The sequence below is a fragment of the Lissotriton vulgaris genome, chromosome 8 (assembly GCF_964263255.1).
Source record: "Lissotriton vulgaris chromosome 8, aLisVul1.2, whole genome shotgun sequence".
In the NCBI taxonomy this organism is placed as follows: domain Eukaryota; kingdom Metazoa; phylum Chordata; class Amphibia; order Caudata; family Salamandridae; genus Lissotriton; species Lissotriton vulgaris.
Window position 1 is genome coordinate 704,258,330 of NC_141696.1, and position 20,484 is coordinate 704,278,813.

Here is a 20,484-nt window from a genome sequence, read left to right on the forward strand (position 1 = left end):
GGAGCACGACAGACAACAAGAGTGCTCTAATCATCCAACCAGCTAAGAGTTCTTCAGAATAACATAGATGAAATCACCACATATAACCAGGGCGGAATTGAAAGAGAAAGAAACAAAAGGCATCAAAGCTGTACAGAAAAGTTCCAACCCGTATCTTCCGATTCCTGACTCCCTGACACAATCTAAATCAGGTCAATCTGCCAACATTGGCCTTACATTGCAGAGACTGTCATACCTACATGAACTGGCTCAGGGAACAAAATCTAAAATGAACATTAGGCAGGCAGACATGAAAGGCCCACATAAGTACCTCAAAGACCTGGTAGGAAGAATCTCAGAGGCAGAAACACGCATCAGCTATCTCGAAGACAAGAAAACCAAATTGCAGAAGGTCACAGAATTATTGAGCACCAAAGTATCATCCTTATCAAAAGAGATCACGGAACTGGAGAACCACAAACACAGAGGGAACGTAAGGATATTGGCACCCAAGGGATCAGAGGAATCAGCTAACTGTAGCACATCATATAGGCCTTGAGTTCCTGCATCTGGGGCCTGTCCTTTAGCAAAGACTTTGAAATACAAAAGGCACATAGAATCCCATCTGCCATGCTCTCCTCCATTTGATAAAAACAATGAAACACTCTAGATCTATGTTTTTCAAACCCCAGAGACATAGGCACACTGAAGAAATTCTCAGCCATACGGAAATGAGAACAAAACATACTTTGGGAGGTGGCAAGAATCAATATTGCTTAAGACTGCCAAAGACAAAGGGCCAGATGTAGGTCACCAAATACCAGTCGGTAACGGACGATTTTGGCCGTTACCGACCGGTATTTGGTGATTGAGATGTAGGGTGCCTGAATTTACAGAATCGGTAAATTTACCGATTCGGTAAATTTACTGATTCTGTAAAATACCGGATCGGTAAATTTACCAATTCAGTAAATCTATATGTAGGTGGCACTGCAACCAGTGCCACAGGCCCCTAAGAATTCGTTATTTACCATGTAATACTATTGCATGGTAAATAACCAATTTCTGTGTACATGCACATCTGTGCATGTACACAAGCCAGAAACAGGGGTGCACCAGGGTGTCAAAGTGACACCCTGTCCCCCTTGGTGATTCAGCATTTTTACTGATTCAGTAATTACCGAATCGGTATTTGCCATTGATTCCTATGGGCTTCAAGGCCCATAGGAATCAATGGCAAATACTGATTCGGTAATTACCGAATTGGTAAATACCGAATCCTACCGATTCGGTATTTGTTACCGAATAATTACCTACATCAGATTTACCGATTCATGAATACCAAATCGGTAAAGTTCGGTATTTATGAATCGGTAAATCTGATTTACCTACATCTAGCCCAAAGTCCTAAGAAGGAAAGGATTCCTGACACAAGGGAAAATAACTCTGTGATCTTTACATCCCCTTTTGTCTTCATTTTTGATGGTAAGCCAAGATGATTTTATGAACAAGTTGACCTCCAAACTTTTCTAAGGAGCTTCAGTTACACAGAAATAGGGGCTAGATGTAGGTATCCAAATACGGGTCGGTAACGGCCGAAAATACCGAATTTCGGCCGTTACCAACCGATATTTGGATACTGAGATGTAGGGCATCTCAAAATACAGATTCTGTAATTTTACCGAATTGGTAATTTTACCGAATCTGTAAATTTACCGATTCGGTAAAATTACTGATTCGGTGAAATTACCGAATCTGTATTTTGACATGTAGGTAGCACTGTAAACAGTGCTACAGGGCTTTAAGGATTCGTTATTGATCACCAACTATTAACTGGTGGTAAATAAGGAATTCCTATGTAAATGCATAAATGTGCATTTATACCTGTGCCATGTGGCAAACATACATGCCCTTAGGGCATGTATGTTTGCCACATGGCACACAAGCACTAATCAGGGGTGCAACAGGGTGTCAAAGTGACACCCTGCCACCCTTTACGGTTGATACGGTAAATAACAAATCTTACCGATTCAGTATTTCTTACTGAATTTTTTTCTACATTGCAATTACCGATTCTAAAATACTGAATCTTTTAAAATTCAGTATTTTAGAATCGGTAATTTGCAATTCCCTACTCTAGCCCTAGGTTATTAATCCGAGAACTGTCTCAAGATGCTACTTAACTTTAGTATTCACCTCACGTAGGATCTCAAGCTACACAGACTATATTTCTACTCATTTCAATTATTAATCTAGGTGGAATGTTGAATATGGGTTACCACTATTGCAACCAGTCTGCAAGCCACTAAGCTCCTAGCTATAGACAGATTCACAAAGAGCATTAACTGATCAGGGATAAATATAGTAGGTTGCTCAACTGTTGGTTTAGATTCAAGAGTACTTCCTACTCTAGACCAATGTAAGATTCAATAATCTCCTACGTCTCTCAATAGTTTGTAAAGTCTCTCAAGTTTGCAATGGTTTATAGTGTAAAAAGTTGTTTCATATGGACCAGCAATTGTTGTTTTGAAACTTGGCTACCTACTAGCCAGTTAAACAATGTTTAACTGTATTTTGTACTATGGTTTGAACAATGTTTTAAAAATATTTTGAATTAGGTTTTGAATCTTATTAGTAGAACAATGTTTTACACTTTATTAGTGTTAATGTGGAAATCAAAATCAAGTTCTAATCTTTTTACATTTTCTTAAAAAGGCCAGATAATTATGATTGGTTTGCCCTAAGTTTAGCAATGCCAACAACTAGGAAATCTATATTTTACAATAGCTTTTAGAGGGTGCTAGTTGCGCTCCCTCACTCCAACTATGTCAATGTGTGGTGTTACATTGTTATCACTTTTGTCTATTCTTACCTCCTCTTCTTTCTCCCTCTCTCCCATTTCCATCCCTTATTCTGCTACTCTCAAAATTGTGAAACCGACATATGGTATGTACACTTGAAAATGTACATCCCCTTTCAGACATAAGTAGATGGACAGGGAAACGGAATAAAATACATACTATATTTTAAATAATGCATTCCCTTAGTAATCAGAAAATAAAAGTCATATCACTAAACAATGAAGGCTTGATTAACAAACTGGACTTTGTAATATGTTTTGTAGTATTGTGGGATGGACACAGGGGAGTGGGTGGGAAAAGGGACTTACTACTAAAGGTGATGGTAACCCCTCGGGCAGCTATGCGCTTTACCAATCCGCATAGCACGGCATATAATTCAGGAGTAGTAAGAGGGGTTTCGAGAAGGCCAAGGTGGGGCATAACTCACCCACACCAAAGTAAGCCAATTGCTTTAATCTGGGGGTGAAAACATATATCTTACTCTCTGTAGTAGGTTTACACTCAGAGTTTGTGAATATCAAACGTAGTAAATTTACTTCAAAGTGTAAACATACTCAAAAGTTTAACATACCTTTGTGAATCAGGCCCTAAGATTTTAAATCACCCCATCAACAGAAAGAAAATAATGGACTGCTGTCATAAGCTTAAAAGTGATGTCATTCAGTTACAGGAAACACAAATCAACCCCAAATATGCCTTAAAATTCAACCACACTTGAATTGCTGTCTGTACCAGCTCCTCCTGGCAAAACATAAAAAGAATGGGGTAATAACTTTGATTGTAGAAAATCCAACATCAGTACCACTTCCCATCAACATCAGGGAGATGGCTAATTACCTTAATTAAAAAAGATAATACAGAATATACATCATAAACATGTATGTGCCAAAAAACGACAACCCTACATTATGGACCTCAGTTATCTCAAATCTTGCCAAACACTGAGGGATAATACTAGAAGGTGATTTGAACTTGTCAATGGATGGCAACCTAGACTGATTATCCAAAGTTAAATTTAGACCCAACATATCAGACTCCCAAACTATTAAAATATGTAAAGAACACAACCTATTGGGTGTTTGGAGAATCCATGGCTCCATGGGGGTCGACTAAACTTTTTACTTGCAACCTCACCAGTCTGTCTAGAAGAATAATTACTTGTTTAGAACAAATTGGACATCTTTAACAAATGTGCAGCCCAAGAATAGAACCAATCATGGTGTCAGACCATGCTTACTTCTCCTTTGAATTGGAATTTGCTGAAGCTTTCTCTGTCCCCCAAAAATGTAGAACGAATGATCTCCTGGTAGACGACAAGAAACTAAGCTTCTCGATCCAAAAATATATCAATCACTATACAAAAGAGAATAATATAAAAGAGACCAAACCAGAAATCTTCTGGGATGCATTTGAAACTTCCATAGGGGGATCAATGATTAATCTCATGGTAATGAAAATTTAAAAAAGACTGTATTCAATTAAACTAATTAGAAACCAAATGTAAAGAAAACTAGAATTTCAACTCAGAGATACCAAGGATTTGGTTGCCCTAGTGGTGCTGAACAACTTTAAACATGAGTATAAACACACTCTAGGAGAAAAAGCACATAAATGGGTCTCCATCAAAAAGCAGAGAAGTCAGTTGAAAAAAACACAAAGTTGGGGGCTTTCTCTGCAACTTCCTGAAATTTACAAAAAATAAAACATTCATCTCATCCACAAGAAACAAAAAAGGCATGAATTTAACATCCCCAAAGGATATCCTAGAAGCATTTCAGGAATTCTACAAACAACTATACAACTGCGAAAAAGGGGAAACATCCTCAACAACAAAGTTTGAATAACAAATGACCTGAACCACGAATCCCGATCAACGACCAATCAGTTAACCACGACATCCTTAACAACGACTTTCATAAACTACGAAAACCACACCTGTGACATGACTCACTCGGCACAAGGAAGGCGGGCTCTGATGAATGGATGCAGGATGTTAACCCTGTAAACCCAAGAACAAATCAGTTTTAAACCCCAGACACACGTAAAACTCTTTCCTGCATATCTGAAGAGAACACGTCTATGGTCCTAGAGAAACAAGAGGATTTTTTTAATGTTGCCCGCTTTTTTATATCATAAAAGGACATACTTTTAATAATTTCATTTTTTTGCAAATTGATCCTAAGAACAGCCCAGAGGATATATTATTGTCAACAGATGGCTGATTTATTGCATCACCATGAATATTACAGCATCTCCTGGAATGAAAGGAGACAGAGCGGTTCAGAGGTTTGGCACCATGTTAGAAAGCTTATCAGCTCAAGGTCACCCACCGCATGCTCGAATCCAGCTGCGGAGAGGGTGACTGAAAGCTATTGCTGCTGCTGCCTCTGCCGTTTCTCAGTCAGGCCTCGTAGCATTGTGCTTGATTTGCGCAGGTGGTTTAAGGGGCTAGGCAACGCACTTAATCCCGTCCACAGCATGGGGGAGGGCAGCAGCACTGGCATCAGAGCTGGCTTTTTTCAAAAACAAAAACCTGCTCTCTCAGATACAGCACACGTTTCTACAGCCCTGCAGCAGAGAGAGATGCCTAAAAGAAAGTAGGTGCACAGACGTGTTTCACACACAGAAGGTTGTGCCTCAAAGGCCTTTCCTAGGTTTGGAGATAACCTGGGACTGGGGTCACGGAGAATAGTTGTGCATTTCATGCGGATTTTAAAGAACATATTGGTGTAAATGGGTATTAAGTAATTTGAATATTTTTTTCGTTGTTTAGGTACTCGTTGTTAACAATGTAGTGGTTTGGCATTGCTCGTTGTTTACCCTTAGTGGTTAAGGAATTTGTAGTTTAGGCAGTAGTTGTTTAATCATATGTCCGCGAAAAAGTAATGGATATTAATGAGTGTGAGGCCTACTTAAAGGTAGTGCTTCACTCACTGAAAGGAAAGCTGAAAGAAGAATCAAATAAGCTCCTACCCAAGTCAGAAGTACTAAAATACTAGCCCTTTCTTTGGGCTAAACATTGGGATGGTAAACATTGGGATGGGAAGTTCTCAGCAAAATGTATAAAGATGTTCACTCTCTTTTGGACCCCCTTCACAATCTGTTATCACCACTATGCAAAAACAGGAACTCTAGTAGGGTCTGCCACCACGGCTACTACAGTGGTAATACCAAAGGAAGGAAAAGAACCATGTGAAGCAAAACTATAGGCCAATATCCCTAATAAATACTAACTGTGAATCATATGCCAAAGTGCTTGTCACCAGATTGGAAAAAAGTCTCCCTCAGTTCATTCACCCAGCACAATCCGGATTTCTGTTATTTTAGACGTTAAAGTGGCATTATAGTTAGGTGACAAAGTCACACATTAACTTAAATTAAAAAAATAATAATAACCACTGAAATTCGGCAGTTATAGTTCAGTGAGCTAACAATATTTTAATAAAATAAGTTACATTCATTTTATTTTTTCATTTGAGAAGCTTTTATTAAGAAACTGCATTTGCAACAAAGGTACAAGAAAACTAGCAGTAAACATCAGTGGAGGCATCCAAAATTTGAAGACATAATTGATTCTGGGAATTGGCCTTTACACCAGTCTAAGGTGCTCAGGGGCCAAGCATTTACTCAGACTAAGTGGCCTATTTATGAGTTGTTTGTATCAAATTTGCACCTCGCATCTTGGGACATGAGTGACGCAAACCTTAAGTTACGTTTATGAAGCCATGCAAGGCAACTTTGCGTGGCTTGATTGGCTCCATAAATCTGGAGTAAAGCAATGCAGTGCAAATCGCTGGGTTCCTAACTCTGCACTAGGGAGGCATTCCATGGGTGTTGGTTGGGTACTCCCACACTACTCCCATGGTTTTTGACGTATTCTAAGATTTACCAAAACTGGTAGACCTGGGAATGTGCCAAAAAGATATGGCTCCCCAGGAGAGGCTAACAAGGAGAAATATCTTTATTTATCCTTGTTACTTCCTTTTTAGAATTAGGAATTTGCCTCTCAGGATAGTTTTTTGTGCAGGAAGCTGCCACTTCCTGCACAAAACTAATCCTGCATGCAACACAGGCACCTGTCTGCATTGGCACTAGGCTGCCAAAACGGCACCAGTAGAGGGGGGAAAAGGCGGAATGCGATGTATTACTTTAAATGTAGTGTATTCCTGTCCTTTCCCTGTCATGCAGTGCAGCAAGACTTTCTATGCTGCACTGCGTAATGTTTTCATAAATGAGCCCTTCAGGGCATAAACACAATCTCAATCGCACATGTGGCTTGGCAATTTAGGGACGCATTGCATCCAGACTTCATATGCACACTGAGTCACACATCATATACGTCTTGCTACAAGACCTTATTTTGCTGCTTGGCCTTCGCTTCTAGAAATTTTTAGTTTGTAATTTTCATTTATAAAAACGGCTGCTTTTAATGCTATGCAGTGTGGGGTTGGTCTTTAGACATACATAAGTTGATAATAGTTTACTGCAATCTATTATTCACTGTGCGCACTTGATGCCTGTCCAACAACTTCGCCTCATGTCCACCTGCTGCCATTTAACATTAAACAAACTTGCCCTTTAGCTTCTTGCCTCTCTGACCACATACAATCTAAACCCTGTTCCTTTAAAAATGCACATGAAGCGTTGTCTGGGTAGTTATTATATATCAGATGAAACTAAAATAGGATTACTGAAACTATTCTAAAGGTCTAAGCCATTTAGCCAGTGTCAAGAATTGTTTTGTCTGTAGCTAGTTAAATTGTACATATTTTTTCAGAAACCTTCCACAATAGTCAACAACTTCCTGCAGGAAGTGGCAGTACAAAGGCTGTCCTAACATATTTATGGTGGCAATAGGTGGTAACAATAGCATGTTTGTTATCACTCTTTAGACAACTTTTTTTTCAAACTTATATTCATTTTTGTGATTTTGTATCGCTTGCTCGCCTCGAGCAAGCGATACAAAATCTCAAAATCTCAAGTAAATCTCAAGTAAATCTCAAAATCCTTGTGCCTCACAAGGGCATCAGATTGCTTTGTATACAGCAATGTATTGTAGGCATATTGCAGGCATAACAAGCAAACATAGAGTGGTAAACATCAGCAGATAAGTTACTGGTAAAAGCACACTGAAAGCAACAACAAATAGCATTTAAGATAGCAAACCAATGAAATGAACAGCAATTGTAGATACATTCAGAATAGAAGTGCAAAGTGTAAAAACTAGCTATAAAAAGGAGATTAAAACTTTACAGAGCAGTATAACTAAAAATAGTAATTTTTATTTTTTGGGATGGCGGAGAGGAAAGGGAAAAATGTAGATCTAAAGAAAGTGTCTAGGGGGAATGAAGGCACCTGTTGATGAGGAGGAGTTTGGTTCCTTCTTGCAGTCCTACATCAGCTGACATTTGGTACCCTTTCATCCCAGTAATGACCTGTAGGTTGATGTTTTGCCCTGGAAAGTCCTGTCACTGGAATTATTACTCTGATCATTGAAAGGAAACAGGTTTTTTGCAGGTTTCCCCCCTCTTTTTGACCATTTGGACTATTGGCTGCTGGTTTATCAACTCTGAGAGAGCATGGAGGCCGGTTAATCAAGCCCCAGTGCCAGTGTACTAACCCATTACAAAGTATATGTCAAATTGGCTATTGTAGTTCCGTAGTTCGAGGGTACGTGGTTCAAAGGTTCTGAACTCGTTCAATTAAGGTCGTCGGATATAGACGATTTTGGTGTCAGCGGACCGCAAATCACGAGTGTGGTGTGTACAAGGGTTTTCGTCTTAATCGATCAATGAGAACACTATGTTTTTAGGGATTTCGTTTGAACCCTCGGGTTCCATTTTGTGTACGGCAGCCATTTTGTGTGGTTGCCCTCACATAGGCCGATGACTATGTCCGAGCGAGTCCTTGGGACACGTACACCTTAGCTGACTCCTGAATGACCTTACCGAACTGACTCCCTTGCCCGAGGCTGACCTCGCTGAGCCAGTTCCTTGTTAAGCAGCTGGTCAGATAAAGATCAAAGAGCAGGACATTGCTGAGTTTACAGTACATTGCACCCACCCTTCTATCTTGCTTCTCATCTGTTTCTGCTCCTTCCTTTACGACATAATCCCTGATTTGGGTTGAGGTTTTCTGATGGGCTTGTCCGGCCTGATCGAACAGGATATTGGAATGTGCTTGGTCATTTCTGGTGGGCTGGACAACGAAAAGTGGGATTGTCGTCATGCACTACTTTTGAAATGTCACACTGTGATTGGTTAGTTTGTATGTAATCAATGCTAGCCTGGAATGTGATTTTTGGCATAAAAGACAATGCTTCGCTCATTGAATTTGTGCAGTCTCTAGCGAACCACCTGTGTTGTGCTTCGTAAACCTCTGTTCCTGGTTGCAGCCAATAAACTTTGGTCTTTGACGTCATCAAGAAGTGTCCTGTGTCTCTGTTTGCCGAGGCAGGGGAATCTGAAGACTTCGAGCGTTTTCCCTGGCACTGCTGGGGTCTAAAACCCGGTTCTTCAGTTGGCGCCCAACGTAGGGCGACTTCAGCGGTACCGGTCCAAGCCCGAAGATCGTGAGGAGCTTCGTGTGGAAATTCTGGAGGAAGGCCTGCCACTTCATCAACCCCTGTATGTCGTCGTGGTCCGAAAGTCTTTGCTGCGAGGTTCCCCGCCTTCCGACGGCTACGAAGGACTGCTGCCCTGACTGTCGCCCTGTCTTGGAGCCATAGACGATTTGTAGAGCGAGACGATAGACGGGTCTTCTGGTGACGCCATCGAAATTTCAGTTAAGTATGAGTGGAGCGTCTCCCAGTCCTTAGTTTGTTTTGATATCCCTTCGAGGATCCCTTTGATTTGGTACCTGCAGGCCCCAAAGCCGAGGGACTCGTGTATTCATGAGACTATCGTTTTGAGATTTCCCTTGAAGTTTGAAGTGAGACTAGTGAGCGAAGATGCCTGGTCTTAGCAGACTTGGAAAGATATTTGGTTTTGGTTGTTCTAGGGACTCCCGGTTGGAGGATTCGTGCCCGGTTCCTCCGATTGGAACCCCGACCTTTGAGCTCTATGTAAAACACGGTGTGGGCCCCATTGGATATAATGACATCTGGGTTAAATACACGAGAAAAGACGGTGTCCTACAGTGGCCCCGTTATGGTAGCTTTGAAACAGAGATTTTAGACAATCTCGAAGTTAAACTGTTCAAGAAGAAAGCCCGGCCGGCAATGTTTGACTCTTTCCGCATATGGCGAAAAGAAGCCAAACAGAAAGAAATTAAGTTAGCGAAGAAGAATAAAAGAGAACAAGGTTTGTCAATGGTGCAAGCTGCTATACAGTTTAGGGATAATGAGGAAGAGCAAGAGAGCGAACAGATGCTTAGGATCAGGAAGTTAGCGGTAGATAAGTGCTACCCAGCTTTGCCACCTAAAGAGCAGGAAGAGAAGAAAGATCTTGCGAAAGATCCTTTGATGTCGCATCTATTGAGTTCGCCACCCCCTTATGTACAGAATGCTACGGCACCACCGCCACCAGTTGTAGTTGTGCAACCTCCGGTTGCTTTGCCACCTGCGATTCCTCCACAGCCAGCTCCTCTTCTGTTGGCTACTATTCCTTTGGTGCAGCCTTCTCAAGGGCCACCGACTTTGCCACCTCCTTCGTCTGCTACTCCTACGCCTGTCTTGTCTACTCCTTCTGCTCCGACTTTTGCTTCTTCTAATGTTGTTCTGTCTTCTCTTATTTTGTCACCTTCTCCTTCTGCTAGAGAAAGAATGACTGCTGCAGTTACTAGTATCTTTTCTCCTCTGTTGGGATCATTTGGTATGTCTCCTGTTAAGGAGCATAGACAATCGCGTAGTCAGTTGCCTGATGCTAATGAACGGACAGTGTTGGATCACATGGCGCGTAAATGGGTTACGTATTCTACGCAGTATGATCTTGAGGGTATTATGGATGTTTTCCATCAATGGGGAGCACCAAAGCAACGGTACGTCTTTGATATGATGTTTGCGTTCCTTTTTGAACAATGGGTAGAAGAAGTAGGACAAGCTCCTTCTGAGTTGTACCGAATACGTTCCGAAATTGCGAAAGGGACCGTTGTGGGTCTCGAGTTTGAAAAAGCAGTTGCGACGTTGTTGTCATTCCGAAGTGCAACTCCTTCTGAGCGACTGTTTGAGCCTGATTCATCAGTAGGGAGAAAAGCGCGTTAATATCCGATGCGTGAGGTTCCTCCAGTTTGGAGACCTCAAGATGGAAATGTTGCTGCACACTTTCAGCGTGTATGGGTACATGTTCCTTGGAAGCGTCCTGAAGTCTTAGCGCTTAAGCAGACTTTACCTGATCCGCGCAAAAATCTGGCGGGATACTATAAGGAGTTGACTCAGACTGTGGGTTCGTGTATCATGAAATTGGCAGATATAGATATGTTGTTTGGGAATGTTGTTCCACAGCCTAGTTGGAGTAAGATTTGTCATACGGATCATGCGGAGGAATTAGGTGAGACATGGGTTAATCTTAGAGATGCAGATAATAGAAAAGTAGGTGGCGCTAAGCCTGAGGATTTGATTACTGAACTTCCGGGTAAAATTATTACCTATATGAAGACTTTGATGCCTGAAGTGCGTGTCAATTGGGACAAGTTGTCTGCGTGTAAGCAGAAGAAAGATGAAACTGTGTCCGACTTTTTCACGCGGTTTGAAGAGACCTTTGTAGACCACAGTGGTCAGGACATGGCTACCGAGGGTGGTCAGAGATTGTTCGTTGACAAATTCGTACATAATTTGCTTCCTGAATTGTGCAATAGACTGAAGGATTCTGAGAGTGCTTGGGCTGTTTCCACGTCAGCGCAGATTTTAGCTACGGCCCAGTACTATGAAAATAGGAACAAAGATGAGATAGAGAAAGAGGATAAGAAGACTAAGGCATTGAAGACTAAAGTTCTTCTACAACAAGCTTATCAGCCCGGTAATAATCAACGCGATTATCAGCAGAATCAGCAATATTCGATAAACTCGCAAAGGACCGAGTCTTCTCAACAGCGTTTTCCGTATGGGCCTAATCAGTGTGCGTATTGCAAAGAAGAGGGCCATTTCAAGAGTAGTTGTCCGGTTTTGTTACAGCGCACCAATGGTGCTTCTGGGGTGAGAGGTCGAGGTGCTCAACAAGCGCCTAGAGGTAGAGGTCGTGGTCAGAACGCGCGTTCTTTGCCTCCACAGAATTCTATGAATAGTTTTGATCAACAACAGGGTGCGTCTGGTAGGACAGCTCAGTACTATACGGACGATTACTACGTCGAAGGTGAGGAAGTGGATGGTAATGATTGCTAGGACAGCCATAGACAAAGAGAGGGAGTTGTTTCAGTTCCAGTAGATCAGAGTGGACCCTATGTTGAAGTGATTGCATCAGGTGTGTCAGAGCTTTTTCTGTTGGATACTGGTGCTGCGAAGAGTTCTATTATGCACTCTAAACTCCCTGGCGCACCTTTGTCTGGCTTAAAGAATGTTTCAGTAGGTTTTTCTGGCGCCCCGGTTACGAATCCGATTTCTACTCCATTGTCTCTTTCTGTTGGACCTCGTAAATTTGAAGCACCCCTCATTTTGACGACCGGTTGTGGTGAGAACTTGTTGGGATTGGATTTGTTGAACAGATTGTATGCAACGCTATATTGTTCTCCGTCAGGAGTACATCTTACATTGGGTGCGAGAGTGATCTCTCCGATGTATATATCTACAGATCGACTTCCACCTGAATTGTCTTCCCTCCCTGATTCTCTTTGGGCTACTGGTCCGAACGATGTAGGCCTCTTGGAGATTCCGCCATATGTTGTGACATTGAAAGCGAATGCTAGGTTACTGCGTATTCCACAGCATCGTATCTCGAGTGATGGTGAGCAAGCACTTTTGGCGATCATCTATGATCTGATTGAAAAGGGTGTGATTGAGGAAACGAGAGGTAATGTGTGCAATAGTCCGGTTTTGCCTGTTATGAAGAGGACAGATTCTTCACAGCCTCCTGTATATAGGTTTGTGATCGATCTTCGCGAGGTGAATAAGATCGTTGTCCCGCAATTTCCTGTTGTACCTGATATCACCGCTTTGTTAACTTTGATCCCGGCTACAGCCACGTGGTTTTCGGTGATTGACTTGAAGAATGCTTTCTTCAGCATCCCGATTGCCGTGGAGAGTAGAGATATTTTTGGATTCTCTTTAGGAGGACAAAGCTTCCGCTTTAAATGTGCTCCTCAAGGCTACTGTGAGAGTCCATTGATCTATAGCCAAGCTTTGAAAACGCAACTTGATCTGTTGGTTTTACCTGATGGTGCTGATCTGATCTGAAATTGACGATTTGTTAGTTGCTGCTGACAATGAAGAGATTTGTAGAGAGGCTACTTTGTCGTTGTTACGCCACTTGTCTGATTTTCATCACAAAGTTTCTCTTTCGAAGTTGCAATATTGTGGACAAGAAGTTACCTACTTAGGTCACCTCTTATCAAAGGAGGGAAGGAAACTGACCCAAGAAAAAATTCAAGCTATTGCGAAAATGAGTGTGCCTACGACACAGAGAAAAATACGTGCGTTTTTGGGTATTACGTCGTACTGTAGACAGTGGATCCCTAATTTCTCGTTGTTAGCGAAGCCTTTAATAGCTCTTACTGTTAAGGATACTCCAAATCCTATTCCTTGGACTGACGAATGTCAGAAGAGCTTTTCAGAATTACGCAATGCGTTGTGTTCAGCTTCTGTGTTGGGTACCCCCGACTACAGTAAGCCTTTCACATTGTATGTCCACGAGAGAGAGGGATGAGCATTGTCAGTGTTGACTCAACAGTTTGGCGATAAGCAGCGTTCATGTGCTTACTTTTCGTCGACTTTGGATCCGGTAGCTAGAGCGTTGCCGAGTTGTTTGAGAGCTACAGCAGCAGCGGCTGTTTCGATTCGACAGTCTGCTGGTCTGGTTATGGACAATACACTGATTGTGATGGTTCCACATGCAGTGGATGCCTTGTTGAATTGTACCAAGACACAGCACTTAACTAGTGCTCGGTTGTCGGGTTACGAATTGACCTTGTTAGCGAGTCATGTGCACATTAAAAGATGCAACACGTTGAATCCAGCCACGTTGTTGCCGATTTCAGCTGAGACAGATAATGTTGAAGAACAGCATGATTATTTCCTTAGAACTGAGGAAGAAACGAAAGGGAGGATAGACCTTAGGGATACTCCTCTTCCAGAATGTGATGGTACTTTGTGGGTTGATGGTTCGTGCTTTAAGCTTCCGAATGGTGATACGACTGCGGCATATGCTGTTACGACTTTGCATACGATTGTTGAAGCTGCACGTATCCCACACAATTCAGCGCAAGCAGCAGAGTTGATTGCATTAACGAGAGCTTGTGTGTTGGCAAAAGGAAAACGAGTGAATGTGTACACTGACAGTCAGTATGCGTTTGGTGAGGCTCATAGTTTTGGACGTTTGTGGCGAGAGCGTGTGTTCCTGACTTCGCATGGGACGAAAATCCAGCATGGCCAGTTGGTGAATGAACTCCTTGAATCACTTACTTTGCCATTGCAAGTAGCGATTGTGAAATGCAGTGCGCATAAGAAAGTTACGGATGATGTTGGTCGCGGAAATGCATTTTCAGATGAAGTCGCGAAAGAAACTGCAAGAATGGTGATGAGCCGAATGTATGTTGTGTCCTGTCCAGGACATGGGCACTAGGACCCTGGGACAGCGCAGGGGCGAGAGGACACCGGACACCACATCCGGTCAAGGGGTGGGGAGAGAAAACATTCTGGAGCTGGACCTCGAGGAAGGAGGTCATGATACATGCATGATGTAAGCCAATAAATAAAAGAGTACTTACAGAAATCAATATCGCGTCCTGCGTGAGTTCCTGGGTTACAGGACACGACAACTGGCGACGAAGGACGGATCCGGTCCCTGCGTGCAGAAATCGCGATTTGAAACCAGGAGCCCACCCTGGATCACGTCGTGGCCAAAAGGAAGAGGGAAGAGTGAAGCGCCTTCCAGAAATCAGCAGCGACGTGGGAGCCCACCCCGACCGCCGCAAAAGAAAAAAGCAACAAAGCCGGTAAGCGCCAGCAACAGGAGCGCGAAGTTCGAAGAGCTGAAAAGCCAGCGCGAGCTCTTGCGAGAGTCTCGGCGGCCATATTGGGGCCAGGCGTGAGAGCCAATAGAAACGAAGAATAAGTGTGGCGGCCATTTTGAAGTCAGGCAGCGCCCGATTGGCTAAGAAGTCTCGCGAGAGTCTCGGCGGCCATTTTGGAGGCAGGCGCGAGGGCCAATCAGCGAGCAGGAAAGTTGGGCGGCCATTTTAAAGTCAGGAAAAGGTCGAAAAAAGTAGAAAAAGGTGCCGATTGCAAGAAAAAGGACAAATAAAGCACAGGCAAAGACAAGGAATCGGAGATAAAGGCTAAACAAAGGAAAGAAAAAAAAAAGAGAGGAAACAAACAAGAGAAAATAAAGGATCTGCAAGAGGAAAAAGGAGAAACAAATTGATATAAGAATGTCAAGATAAAAGGGCAGACACAGTTGAAAAAGAGCAGAAAGTGCCGAGTTGAGCACTAATAAAGCACAAGCAAAGACAAGAACAGCAAATAAGAGAAAAAGGCAAGAAATAAAAGGAAAGAAAGGAAAATAAAGACACATAAGAGAAAATAAAGACGGTAAAGTGCTGACGGAAAAAAAAAAAAAAGAAAAAGTGCCAAGTTGAGCACTAACAAGCACAAGCAAGAAAGGAAAGAAGACAAAAGAAAAGATAATAGAAGAAATAACAAAAGAGTGCCAAGAAGAGCACAGAAAAGAAGAAAAGGAGCAGAAAGTGCCGAGTCAAAAGAAAAAGATAACAGAAGAAATAACAAAAGAGTGCCAAGTAGAGCACAGAAAAGAAGAAAAGGAGCAGGAAGTGCCGAGTTGAGCACTAATAAAGCAGAAGCAATAAAGAAAAGAGGACAAAAGGAAAAGATAATAGAAGAAATAACAAAAGAGTGTCAAGAAGAGCACAGAAAAGAAGAAATGACAGACCCCAAGCAAGAAAGAGAAATTGCACAATACAGAAAACCACCACCATTCAACTTGTCGGAGCCACAAGTAAGAACAAGGTGGGAGAATTGGATCAGACGTCTGGAGAGATACATGGAAGCGACTGATGTGACAGAGGCAAAGAAACTGGGTCTATTAAGAAATTTTGCAGGCGATGACATTGAGGACCTACTAGTGACGCTACCAATAGAGGAAACAACTACTTATAAGAAACTAAAGAAATGTTTAACAACGAAATTTGACCAGCAGAGAAATATTGAGTTTGAACGATACACGTTCGCAACTGCATCTCAACAAATAGACGAAACACCAGTTGACTTTGCGACCAGACTGAGGAAACTTGTAACACATTGTGAATTTGACAAATTTGACAACAAACAAGCAATAAGATTGCGAATTATAGAAGGCTGCCGTGACACGGGGTTCCGTGCAAAGATACTAAAAGAGCCGACGTCACTAGAAAACATCCTGGCCCTAGCAAGAGCGGAGGCCAGAGCAACAGCACACACAAAGGAAATGGAGCGAGGCAAGTTCACAGAAGAAATAGCATATAAGGACAAAAAGATTAAAGAGGACATTCATGTGCTGCAGGGTGACATCCCAGCGCTGTGCCTGTTGAGTAACATCACAACGCAAACGATGAGTCTCATGGCAACTAAAAGACTGGAAGAAGATGATGCTGCCACAAGCACCCTACTGAGGGGGCTAACAAATAAAGGAAAACGTTTCACATGGACCGAAGAGCACCACAAAGAATTGAAAGAAATCAGATTTGCCATGACGACCAAGGATGACCCAGCACATGCTGACCGGAGGCTGCACAGAGAGCCAAAGTCAGATGGCAACGAAATGGAACTGGTAGCAAAGGTGACACAACACCAACAAGGAAAAGATCACCGAAGACAGGTGGTGGCACAAGAAAGCAGAAATGGAACGGCGATGAGGGAATCAAGAAGAATGAGACTATCACACACAAGAAGGGTAAAAAGAGTGGAACAAGAAGACACTGCTGCAAGAGATCAAACAGCAAATGCAACAACAAAGGCCCGTGAAAAGAAAGGAAGACAGGCGACAAAACGAAAAAGAAAGAAAGGAGGCATCGCGATGGTCAAAGAAGGACAAGCGAGGAAATGTGGCAACGAGATCCCTGGAGGCAAGTTGAAGAGGACAAAAGCAAAAGAACGAATGGCAAAGGCAGCAGTTTGGCCAGTGTCACGTCACAGGGCACCTTTCGCATGTCAGCAAGGCAGAAGCAAGAGAAGCGGAAAGGTCAAAGCAAGAACTGTAGAAAGACACACAAAAGGAAGAAACTCAAGCGGACATCAGAAAACAGCGATGAAGAAGGAAACAGATGGAACCAAAGAGACTAATTGAAGATGTATATCAGAAAACAGCGATCAAGAAGGAAACAGATGGAACCAAAGAGACTAATTGAAGAGGTGTAAATGAAGGGGCCTATGGGCCATCGCGCATCATCAACTCTCTTCTCTCTCTCACTCTCTCTCTCTCTCTCTCTCTCTCTCTCTCTCTCTCTCTCTCTCTCTCTCTCTCTCTCTCTCTCTCTCTCTCTCTCTTGCTCTCTCTCTCTCTCTCTTTCTCTCTTTCTTTCTTCAAAAAGAAATGTTTGTTTTGCAACAAGGGGGGAGATGTCCTGTCCAGGACATGGGCACTAGGACCCTGGGACAGCGCAGGGGCGAGGGGACACCGGACACCACATCCGGTCAAGGGGTGGGGAGAGAAAACATTCTGGAGCTGGACCTCGAGGAAGGAGGTCATGATACATGCATGATGTAAGCCAATAAATAAAAGAGTACTTACAGAAATCAACATCGCGTCCTGCGTGAGTTCCTGGGTTACAGGACACGACATGTTGCAGGTCCGGCGAGATGGGTTCCAGATAGAAGCATGTGTGAAGATACGATTGAGAGTGTGAAATCCATCCACGCTGAAGCTACAGAGAATGAGTTGAATGAATGGAGAGAGAGTAAGGGTAGATTGGACTCGAATGGTTGTTGGATTGATTTGTCTGAGCATCAAAGATGGTTGTTACCCGACGCATATGTGCTTCCAGTTGTAACAATGGCTCATGGGATGGCACATATCAGCGTGAAAGTGATTTGCAAGTTGTTAGCCCCGGTTTGGCAGAATGCAAGAATTCCCAAATGTGCAGAGAATTTGGTTAAGACCTGTATGGTGTGTTTGATGTACAATCCTGGTAAGGGAACTCCAACCCTGGCTGGTCATTTTGCTCCTCCAACGTATCCGTTCGAGGCTTTGCAGCTAGATTTCATCCACATGGAGAGGTGCAACAACCTGAAATATGTGTTAGTGGTTGTTTGCTCCTTTTCTAGGTGGGGGAAGCTTACCCTTTGAAGGACAATACTGCCTTGTCCACAGCGAAAACCCTTATCAAAGAGTTCTTCCCTAGGTTTGGTTTGCCGAGAATGATCTGGAGTGACAATGGGAGTAAATTTGTGGGTCAAGTGATGAAGAGAGTATCTGAGGGATTAGGAATAAGGCAGAAATTCCACGCTGCAAATCACCCCCAATCAGCTGGTTTAGTCGAGTGCTATAATGGCACTTTGAAATTAAAATTAGCCAAAATTCAAGCGAGCTCTGGTTTGCAAAGGCCAGATGCTATGCCCCTAGCCCTTGTCCACGAGAATGACTGTGCATTCCCGAATGGGTTTGAGTCCGTATGAGGTCGTGTTTGGCCGCCCGGCGAATATTTGGGGCGTGCCAAGGCCGACGAAGTTTAGTGAGCTTGAACATCCTGTGTTACTTGATTATTTGTACGAACTGACGGCTAAACTGCGTGTCTTACACCAACAGGTTTACAACAGTTTACCACAGCTTTCTGAAGATCCAGGTCACGCCATTGAACCCGGTTCCTGGGTGTTCGTCAAGAACTTTCAGCGGAGCAAGAACGAGCAGCCCCGCTGGACAGGACCCCACTTGGTTTTACTATCTACACGTTCCTTAGTCGGAGTGCACGGCAAGAAAAACTGGATCCACGGTGTACACTGCAAACGGGCTCCGTTGCCCTTACCGTACGATCGGTGGGTCCAGAAGGGACTTCCAGATTCTGAGACTGAAACCGTGCCTCGTTTTCTGCCATTCAGCGATGCCCTTTTGATTGGAACGAACACTGAGAAAGAAAGTGACGATCTTCTTCAAGAAGCTGTGCCTCCTTTGAATCGTTTGAACACTACTGAGCCTGAACTCCTGTTCCGCGAACAGACATTGCCTAACAAAGACCGTTATAATTTGCGACCGAGAGTCGCAGGACTAATAAAAAATACATAAAGCTTTTATGATTTTTCTGTTTGCAGGTTAACTCTCCTCCGAGGAACTACTGATTTTTGTTTTTCGAACCGCCATCCGGGTTCAGCTGTAGGGTCGCGGTTGACAAGTCTTTGGAGTGCAAGCCTGAGACAATAGGTCGACGGTTCTGGTTGGCCTAAGGGAGTTGCCCTGGGTTGACAGAGGCATTCCTTAGCATAGAACACCCTACCACCGCGAGCAGCATATTTAGTGAGGATGGAGTTCTTCGAGTTGGAGAGACCTGTTGAGACAATAAGCTTTAAGAGCAAGATATACAAACTAATGACACGAAAAAGATTTTTAATACTGTGCTTATTTATGCTACTGAGTTTAATGATATTTTTAATTGGTTATGTGACATTTTCTTTTAAAGTGACGTTTCTGACCACTTTGCAACCTACACCTCCTCCTACCATTTCTTCTCATTCTTTTCACCCTCTGCCCGAACATGAAGTAATTAGAAGATTGGAATTTGCCAATAATTCCTTTATTCAACTTTTGCACCAACACCAGCTAGTTATGAACAGACAAATTGTTGGATTTGTGGCCTAATGCCCCATACGACCGGTAAAGGTATTCCGTACTTGGTTTTGCCTTTCAGCCTCAATGGTTCTATTTGGGCATATAGAACGATGTTCATTCATGCCCATAGTGTCTATCCCCTACGTTTACCGAAAGATAATCCAAAGAATAGTGCTCTGGCTAGAGGTATAGTCGACATAGTTAAAGGGACTAATGCGGTTGAGACTATTCCGAAAGATGAGAAACAACCATATAGTGGTTGGGACGTTACTGGATATGGAGTTAGTCTGAGTGTTAACCAGCGAGCGAAAAGTTCTCCACCGATTTGGATAGTGCCCCATCAGGGTTGCTATTGTCTGCAGGGTAATGGCAAGAATCTGAAAGCTCAGTTAGGGAAGAGTGTCTGCACTGAGACTTATGTATTTACGTCTCAGACTTCCCCAGCGTTTCTAGCAGCTAAGGGTACCTATTTCATCTGCTACGATAAAGCGTATACATGGTTGCCTCCTGACTTTTCGGGCACATGTTTTGTTTCTTTCCTGTTGCCTCCCACTTTTACAGCTGCAGCAGATTACCATAAAACGAGAGTTGCTAGAGGTGTCTTCAGTAAGGAAGATACCGCAGGGCAAGAGTTGGGAGATTTCTTTAAGGGTTTTCTGCCGTTCTGGGGACCGATGGCTAACAGCAGGAACATTCGCCAGTTGACGAGAGTGGTTGAGTTCACCATAGGGGAAACTGCCGGTGCC